Here is a 9,792-nt window from a genome sequence, read left to right as displayed (position 1 = left end):
CTAACTAGCTGGCTTATATTAAACTATTTGTAATTTCATAGCAGAATGGGTCTGTTAGTCTGGTGGTTAAGTGGAGTGTTGGTGTGATGGAGGTCTTGTGTTCGAGTTCGAGTCTCAATGTAAGCGATGGAATTTATTTTTGCTTGGTTAACTGAAAGAGTTTCGGTCAAAAATAATTCTGAATAGTTGGATGTAGTGGGTTAGTAGAGTGATTTGGGGGATAGGATGGTTATCAAAAATTTAGAGTATCCTCTTATTCCCAAAAAGTTTTCCCTACCGATTTTCCATTCCCTTTTGGCTGCCAAATTTTCATTGTTTCCCTATTCTTTTCTTTTGATTCATTTATTCCCATTGTGTTTGAAGATTGAACTCGCTCATTTCGGTAAGTGAAGCTTTGATACTTTGTAGAGTTGGGATGATAAAATTTTGACTGGGGTTATGTTGATGTTGTTGGCAGCAGCACACCGCGAGGATTAAGGGTCTCTTCGTTCTGTTCCGTAGCAGATCGATTCGAAGCATTGTGCTATCGAAGCATTGTGGTAAGTGTTCATCGCTTTAGGGATGAGTATTTTGGTTTCGGGATTTTCTTTAATCGTAAAGACTGATTGTGGTGTTGGATTGGTCAATATTTAGGTTCGGGAGTACTCGGAGTTCGATTTAGCTTTCAACGAAACCAGGTGTGTACCCGAAACACTGAAACGAGTCTTGATAAAAAGTTAAAAAAGCCTACTGTCGGCGCCACAAAGGCGTGTGGTAGCCTATGTGGTAGGCCGTGTGACTGAACACGGGCGTATAAAGACAAGTCAGGCAGTGCGCTCATGATACAGGCGCATGACACGGCCGTGTGATTGTCGACGAGGCTGTGTGAGAGACACGGGTTCGACCAATTGGGCCGTATGGGCCACACGAGCGTGTAAGGCCACAATGGTGAACTACACGGGCGTGTGGGATTTTTAGGCTAGGCCGTGTAATCCACATGGCCAAGGCCAATTTGGGCCATATGGACCACATGGACGTGTGGGCCCACACGGGCAGGTGTGAGCCCATTTTTCTGAAATGATCTATAAAGTTGCACGGGTCGCCCAAGTCAACTGTGGACCTACTGTATGGTCGATAAGCATTACTTAGACCCCTATTTATGTGATCTAATTAGATAGTGTCTAACTGAGTATGATATGTGTACTGAACTGAATGTATGATTGGTTATTTGCATGTTGTATGTCATATTTGGTATGTTGCATTGCTTCGGGGAGGGTTGATGATATTTCGAAGGAAAAGGCTTTAAGCCTATTATCTGGCAGCTCAGCTGCATTATTTTATTTATGTGCCGCACTTCAGTACAGTATGGTGTGTAGGGATGAGTGGGTTGATTATATCCCCACATGGTGTGTAGGGCTGGACGGAGATGGTGTCTAAAGGCTGGTGGGTAGGATTCGAATATTCTGAGCTGCATTCGATATCTGATTGGGCCAAGACCCTAATATATTCTTGGTTCTATAGCTGAGCTGGGCTAAGGCCCTAATTTATATCTAATTTTGTATCTGAGTGGGCTAAGGCCCACACTGATTTTGTAATGGACTCAGGCCCAAGCTGTATATACATGATTGATTTTTGATATTATGCTGTGTGCACGTATTCTTTGGGGATTACACACTGCGTTTGCAAAAACTCACCCTTTTTCTGTTTGATCTGTTCAGGTAATCCCCAGACTTGATGGTTTAGTGCAGCGGGGGACTCGACGGTAGCCACACATATTTAGACTGTTTTAAACCTAGTTTCAATGTTTACTTCTTAATTAATTTCTGGGTTGCTTTTGATGTAACTTGAGGACTTTATGAACTGTTGGACTTTATTTGGATTTTTTTTTAAAACTATTTATGGGGTTTTGGTCTAAACCCAGGTTTTAATCAAAATGACAGTAGTCTTAAATACGAACGGTTTTTCAAAGACGAACTTTTTCAAAGCTTCCGCTAAAAAGACACGATTTTTGACCTAACAAAGGGCTTGCCCTTTTCTCCGAATTGAGACAAAGATGAATTAACTAGAACGGTTTTAACTTGACTATTTCGATTGTGAAATCCATTCCATGTGACATGGTCAAATTCGGCTATAATGTCTAGGCCGGATTTGGGGTGTTACATTTAGTGGTATTAGAGTTAGGTCAAAACTTGGTTATGGATTTTGGTTTTAAGGATTAATTTTAAAGAAATTATTTTTAAATGATTTGAAATATTTTTGGACTAAGTATATGGTACGCTGAGTTTTCAGCGCCGATCCTGTAAGTGTTCTGAAAACTCTAAAAATTTCATCTAAAAATACTACTAGTATGTTTGAGACCACTATAGGTAGTATATTGCACTGATAACACTTTAGATAGTGTATGCTGAAAACTGTAGTGAGACTACGATTCGTGACAACAGACTCTAAACTTTTGATACTGTTCTGCATAAGATATCTTTTAATAAATATCAGAACTGTAACTAATGCATAAAACTGTTAATACAAATAAATTCTAAAATTTACAATGAGCACACGTGGTACTCGTGGACGGGGCATTAAAGTCCAAGGTAGAGGCTGTAGAGGGGCTCGAGCTGAGTCTTTAGCATCTAATACTATTTTGAATTTGGACACTAGCGAGACACCGGTGTCGTCTGTTACAAAGACTAGGTCTGGGTCTCATGATCGTGTGGCTAAGGACGACACACTGTTCTAACCTATGCTACAGATTTTGGAGAGGGTCGCTTGGCCCAACACTGGAACTGGGGGCCTAGGGTCGGTTACAGAACGACTCCGGTCCAATGGGGCTAAGTTATTCAAGGGTGTCGCTAGAGTCGCCCCTAACGTGGCCGATTATTGGATGGAGGCCACAGAGAAAATTATGGACGACATGAATTTTACTGCTGGGCAGAAGCTTAAGGGAGTTGTGCTTCGTGATGAGGCGTACTAGTGGTGGTTGACGGTTAAGGAGGGCACCCAGCCTGACCGACTAACATGAGATCTCTTTAAGACAGCCTTCCAAGACAAGTACGTGAGGGCCAGTTATATAGACGCTAGGAGACGAGAGTTCCTTAATCTCACTCTAGGAGATCGTTCAGTGGCCGAGTTCCTAAGGTTGAGCTGTTATGGGCGAGGCATGCTGGCGGCCGAGTATGAGTACTGTGTCCGGTTTGAGGATGGTCTCAGGAATAGTTTGCGAGTTCTGATAGCTCCGAGAGGGAGCATGATTTTCCTGCTTTAGTTGAGAAGACGAAGATCGTCAAAGAAGTAAAGGGCACTGAACGTCAAAATCGGGACAGAGGAAAGACTAAGAGGGATTCAGAGCCCTCAAATTCTGGGATAAGGCCTAAGAAAAAGGACAGATCTGATGGGCCAGTGAGAGTTGGTCCTCCTTCTACACCTATTGGGGTGGCGCTTTGTGGACACTTTGGCAGACGCCATCCGAGCAAGTGTTGAAGGACTACTGGGGAGTGTTTGAGATATGGGTCAACTGAGCACCATGTTCGGGATTGTCCATTGATGACCAATCAGATGTAAGTTATAGGTACTAGTACTACGCAGCCACCAAGGGTAGTTCAGCAACCACCTAGGGGTCAAGGTCAGGCCAAGGGTGGTAGCAACATGGGCCGAGGTTAGAGAGAACTGGGCAGAGGTGTTGGGCATGTAGAGGCGAGGCAACCTGCACTGGTTTATACTGCTCGTCGCCGTGAAGACCAAGATACTCTGGACGTCATTACAGGTACGTTTTTAAAATTTGATGTACCTTATTTGACATTAATAGACACAGGCTCTACACACTCATATGTAGCTAGTACCGTGTCTAAAACCTTAGGGATTCCGGTTAAAAATACTTCTAGTAAGGTAATTGTGGTGAGTCCACTGGGGCAGTCCATCCGAGTGAGTAAACTGTTTAGAGACGTTCCACTAGAGGTCCAAGGAGCAGTATTTTTTGCTGATCTAATGGAGCTTCTATTTGGGGAATTCAATTTGATTTTGGGAATAGACTGCCTGGTTAAACATCGGGTGAGTCTGGATTATATGACGAAAAGGATTGTCTTGAGGACCGAGGAGGACAGTGAGGTAGTGGTGATTGGGGAACGACGTGACTACCTGACTAATATGATATCATCTTTGGTAGTAAAAAAGTTGGTTCAGAAAGGATGTAAGGCATTCTTAGCCTACAACGGTGTTTCTGATTCTGGGAACTCTTCGGATAAGGACATCAGAACCGTGAGGGATTTTCCATGTAACGCACCAAAAATGTTATATTTTAGTTTTGTGAATTGTGACACAACTGAGTATCTACTTCAATGGTTAAGTGTTCTAGGTGTGTGTGTGTGAGGTCACAAGTTCAAGCCCTGTCTTGGGCAAATTTTGGTATTTTTCTGAATAAAGTCTTAACCTTGTTTAGTAGGCTTAAGTTTAATTGTATGTAAGTTCATATTAGAATGGGCCTGCTGGTCTGGTCGTTAAGTAGAGTGTTAATATGTTGGTGGTCTTGAGTTCGAATCCCTACGTGAGCAAGGGAGTTTTATTTTGGGCATGGTTCTGAGATTGTTTGGGTGGAAGTTGAATTTTGAGTTGTGGTGTTAGTGGGAGAGAAATTAGGGATGTGTAACACATCTCCTATTGGTTTTTCAAATTTTCTTCTCTATTCTCTTTTTCCAAAAGTTCTGATGTTAAGCAAAATTTCTTTTTTCTCTCTGTCGTTTTTCCCTTTCCCCCATTCTGTCGAAACTCTACTCTTCCCTTATCTTTCGTTCTTTTCCTTTCGCTCTCTTATGCATCGTGGGTTACACATTTTAGTAAGTAAGTTTTATGCTTTGTAGTTGTAAATACTAAGTGTTAATTAGGGGTTATTGACATTTTGACAGCAGCATATTACGAGGATCGATATTTTTTTCATACTAATTTTTAATTGATTGAATCGAGGTGTTAGAGGTAAGTTTCATACTTTAAGCATGGGTATCCCAATCGGGTTCAGTTTCTAGTTCAATGATTAAGTGATTAATGTAGTGAAATTTGTCGATTATAGAATCTGGAGTGCTGGGGGATCATTTTAGCATCAATCGGAACCAGGTGTGAACCAGAAAACATAAAAAATGAGAATCGTAAAACCTGAAAAGCAATCTATCAACGCCACACGAGTGTGTGGTGGGCCGTGTGACTGAATACGAGCGTGTAATCAATAAACCAGGCTGTGTGCGCATGACACAGGCCCATGACATGGCCGTGTGAGGACCAAAGAGGCCTTGTGCGAGACACGGGCTCAACCAATTGGGCTGTGTGGGCTACACAGGCTTGTGGGCCCATACGGGTGAACAACACGAGCGTGTGAAATTCTGAGCCAGGTCGTGTGATCCACACGGCCAAGGCCAATTTGGGTCATGTGGGCCACACAGGTGTGTAAGCCCACAAGGGTAGGCCAAATGGGCATGTGAGCCATTTTTCTGAAAGAATTCTGTAAGGTTGCACGGGTCGCCCAAATCGATTGTGGCCTACTGCAGGGTTGGTAAGCATTGTCTAGATCCCCTAAACGTGTGATCTATTGTATGATATTTGTACTGAGCCTAATAATACTATACTGATTGTGTGATTGATTATTACATATTAGCATGCCATTCATTGTATGTTGCATTGCATCAGGGTGGGTTTATGATTTAATGGAGGAAGTGTCTGAAAGGCTCTTAAGCCTGTTATCTGGCAGCTCAGCTACAAAAATCTATTTGTGTTGCGTTTTGGTACAGCATGGTGTGTAGGGATAGGTGGGTCGATATTATCCCCATATGGTGTATAGGGTTGGATGGAGATGGTATGTAGAGGCTCGTGGGTAGGATTTTGATATTCTGTTCTGCATCTGTATCTGATTGGGTTAAAGCCCTAACTTATATTTGATTCTGCATCTGAATGAGCTAAAGCCCAAACTAATTCTTTAATGGGCTCCGGCCTCAGACTGTCTATTTCTGACTTTTGATGATTATTCTGTATGTTTGATATCTGTGGGGATTACATACTGAGTAACGAAACTCACCCTTTTCTGTTTAATTTGTTCAGGTAACCCTAGCCTTAGGCAGATTGGTGTAGCGGAGGACTCGATGGTGGCCACACGTAATAATTTTAGACTATCTCCATTGGCTTTTTCGATTTTGAATTACTTATTTATTTGGGGTTTTTGCTATAATTTTTGGACTTTGGACTTTTGGTTTTTAATTTCGGCTTCTGAACTTTTAATGATTTTACTACTGATAAGCACAATTAAAATCTGGTTTTCTCTAAAAGCAAACAGTTTTCCTAAAATAGAAAATTTTCTAAAGCTTCCTCATAAAAGAGATATGTTTAAAATAAAATCAATAAAAACACATTTTTTTGGACTAAGTAAAAGATTTTAACTGAACGATTTTAACGATGCATTTTCAAAAACACTCTTATGTGACATCGCCAGATTCGGCTATAACTTCTAGGCCGGGTTCGGGGTATTACATTCCAGATGTATTTCCTGAGGAACTACCGGGGCTGCCTCTGAGCCGTGAGGTAGATTTGTGGATTGAGTTAATTCTTGGTATAGCTCTGGTGTCTATCGCCCCTTACCAAATGACACCGAAGGAGCTTACAGAGCTTAAGGCTCAGATTCAGGAACTGTTAGATCGTGGGTTATTTCGTCCCAGTGTGTCTCCATGGGGAGCACCTATTCTATTTTTAAAGAAGAAAGATGGGACAATAAGGATGTGCATCGATTATCAACAGCTGAAAAAGCTAACGATCAAGAATGAATACCCACTTCCGAGAATAGACGACTTATTTGATTAATTCATAAGGGCTTCTGTGTTTTCTAAGATTGATCTAGGATCGGGATATCATCAGTTGAGAGTAAAGAAGGCTGACATGCATAAGACGACATTTAGGACTCGATATAGACACTACGAGTTCTTAGTTATGCCCTTTGGTTTGACTAATGCACCGGCGGCTTTTATGGACTTGATGAACTGAGTATTTCAGCCCTACCTCTATCAGCTTGTAGTGCTGTTCATCGATGATATCTTGGTGTATTCTAAGTTTGAAGATGAGTATGATGAACATCTTAGAATGGTTCTACAGACTCTCCGTGAGAAACAATAATTTTCGAAGTTCAGTAAGTGTGAATTCTGGCTCTAAGAAGTGACCTTTTTGGGACATGTGGTTTTGGCTAAGGGGATTCCTATTGATCTTCTTAAGATTGAGGCTGTGTTGAGTTGGAAACAGCTGAAGACTGTGTCCAAAATCCACAGGTTTCTAGGGCTGACAGGATATTTTCGATGATTCGTAGAGGGGTTCTCCTTGATTGCGACTCCGTTGACTAAGCTTCTACGTAAAAGAGCTCATTTCATTTGGACTGATGCACAGCAGGAGAGCTTTGATAAGCTTAAGACTGTTTTAACTCAGGCTCCTATTTTGGTACAGCTTGAGCCAGGTAAAGACTTCGTGGTATACAGTGATACGTCCTATGTGGATTTGGGTTGCATTCTGATGCAAGACAGTAAGGTGGTTACTTATGCGTCTCATCAACTCAAGACGCATGAGGCTTATTTTTTTACGCAAGATTTGGAGTTGGCAGTGGTAGTCTTCGTTCTGAAATTTTGGAGGCACTATCTGTACGGTGAGAAGTGTACTATCTACACTGATCGTAAGGGCATCAAATATCTCTTCACCCAGAAGGAGTTGAATCTTACGTAGCGTAGATAGGTTGAGTTGTTTAAGGATTATGACTGCACCATTGAGTATCATCATAGGAAGGCCAATGTGGTGGCCGATGCGTTAAACCGTAGAACTATGACCGATTTGAGAGTGATTTTTGCTCGACTTAGTTTATTTGACGATGGGAGTTTATTGGCAGAACTTCAAGTGAAACCGACATGGATTGATCAGATTAGAGATAAACAATTTGGGGATAAGTCTCTTGAGTTGCGTTTCTTTCAGGTTGAAAGTGGTATTACTACGGAATTTGAGATTAATAAGGATGGGGTATTGTGTTTCCGCAGTCAAATTTGTGTACCGAATTATGAGGATTTGAGACTATCGATTTTGAGGGAGGCGCATAGTAGCCCTTATGTTATGCATCCCAGGGAGAATAAAATGTACCGAGATATGTGAGAGTTGTACTGGTGGCCAGGGTTGAAGCGTGCTGACTTCATTGGTCGTTGTTTGACTTGTCAGCAGGTTAAGGCTGAGCATCAGTTACCTTCGGGTTTGCTACAGCCGATAAAGATACCGTTATGGAAATGGGAGCGAGTAACGATGGACTTCGTTAGTGGGTTGCCTCCAACACCCACTAAGAAGGATTCTGTCTGGGTCATCATGGATCAATTGACCAATCTGCTCACTTCATCCCAGTTAAGGCAGACTTTTCTTTGCAAAAGTTGGCTAAACTCTACATTTCTGAAATAGTGAGACTTCATGGGGTACCTGTCTCGATCATCTCTAATAGGGATCCTTGTTTCACATCTCGATTTTGGAAGAAATTGCATGAGGCTCTGGGTTCAAGATTAGACTTCAGTATTGCTTTCCATCCTCAGACAGATGGTCAATCGGAGAGGGTGATTTAGATATCAGAGGATATGTTGAGGAGCTGTGTGATTGAATTTCGAGGCAGTTGGGAGGACTATCTACCGTTAGCCGAGTTTGCTTATAATAACAGCTTCTAGTCTAGCATCCAGATGACACCATACGAGGCACTGTATGGTCGTAAGTGTCGTACTCCTTTATATTGGACTGAGTTGGGCAAGCGACGTGTTCTGGGTCCTGAATTAGTCTCCGAGACAGAGGGTAAGGTTAGATTGATCAGGGATCATCTGAAAGCAGCTTCTGACAAGCAGAAGTCTTATGCGAATCTGAAGAGACGCGAGATTGAGTATTCTGTAGGGGATTTCGTGTTTCTAAAGGTCTCGCCATGGAAGAGGGTTTTGAGGTTCGGTCGCAAGGGCAAGATGATTCTTAGGTTTATTAGGTCGTACCGGATTCTGAAACGAGTGAGACCGGTAGCTTATCAGTTGGAGTTACCTCCAGAGCTAGACCGCATTCATGATGTGTTCCACGTCTCGATGTTGAGGCACTACCGCTCTAATCCCATGAATGTTGTTCCAGTTGAAGAGATCGAGGTTAGGCCAGATCTGACTTTTGAGGAGGAGCTAGTGAAGATATTGGATCGCAATGTAAAGGTTTTATGGAGGAAGTCTATTCCCACTAGTTAAGGTTTTATGGCGTAACCATAGCACTAAGGAAGCTACATGGGAATCGGAGGATGCGATGCGACAGCAGTATCCTTATTTGTTCTGATCAAGTAAAATTTCGAGGCCAAAATTTCCTTTTACGGGGTAAAGTTGTAATGCCGCAAAAATTTGATAGATTTGTTTTTGTAAATATTGACACAATTGAGTATCTACTTCAGTGGTTAAGTGTTCTGGGTGTGTGTGTGAGGTCACAAGTTCAAGCCATGTCTTTGGAAAATTTTGGCTTTTTTTTTTCTGAATTAAGCCTTAACTTCTAACCAACAGGCTTATATTAAACTATTTGTAATTTCATATCAGAATGGGCCGGCTGGTTTGGTGGTTAAGTGGAGTATTGGTGTAATGGAGGTCTTGTGTTCGAGTCTCTGTGTAAGCGATGGAATTTATTTTTGCTCGGTTGACCGAAAGAGTTTCGGTCAAACAAAAATTCTGAGTAGTTGGATGTAGTGGGTTAATTGAGTGATTTGGGGGATGGGATGGTTATCAAGAATTTGGGGTATCCTTTCATTCCCAAAAAGTTTTCCCTGTCGATTTC

The sequence above is a fragment of the Gossypium arboreum genome, chromosome 13 (assembly GCF_025698485.1).
Source record: "Gossypium arboreum isolate Shixiya-1 chromosome 13, ASM2569848v2, whole genome shotgun sequence".
NCBI lineage: Eukaryota > Viridiplantae > Streptophyta > Magnoliopsida > Malvales > Malvaceae > Gossypium > Gossypium arboreum.
The sequence above is the reverse complement of the archived record's forward strand: the minus strand, read 5'-3'. Positions refer to the sequence as shown.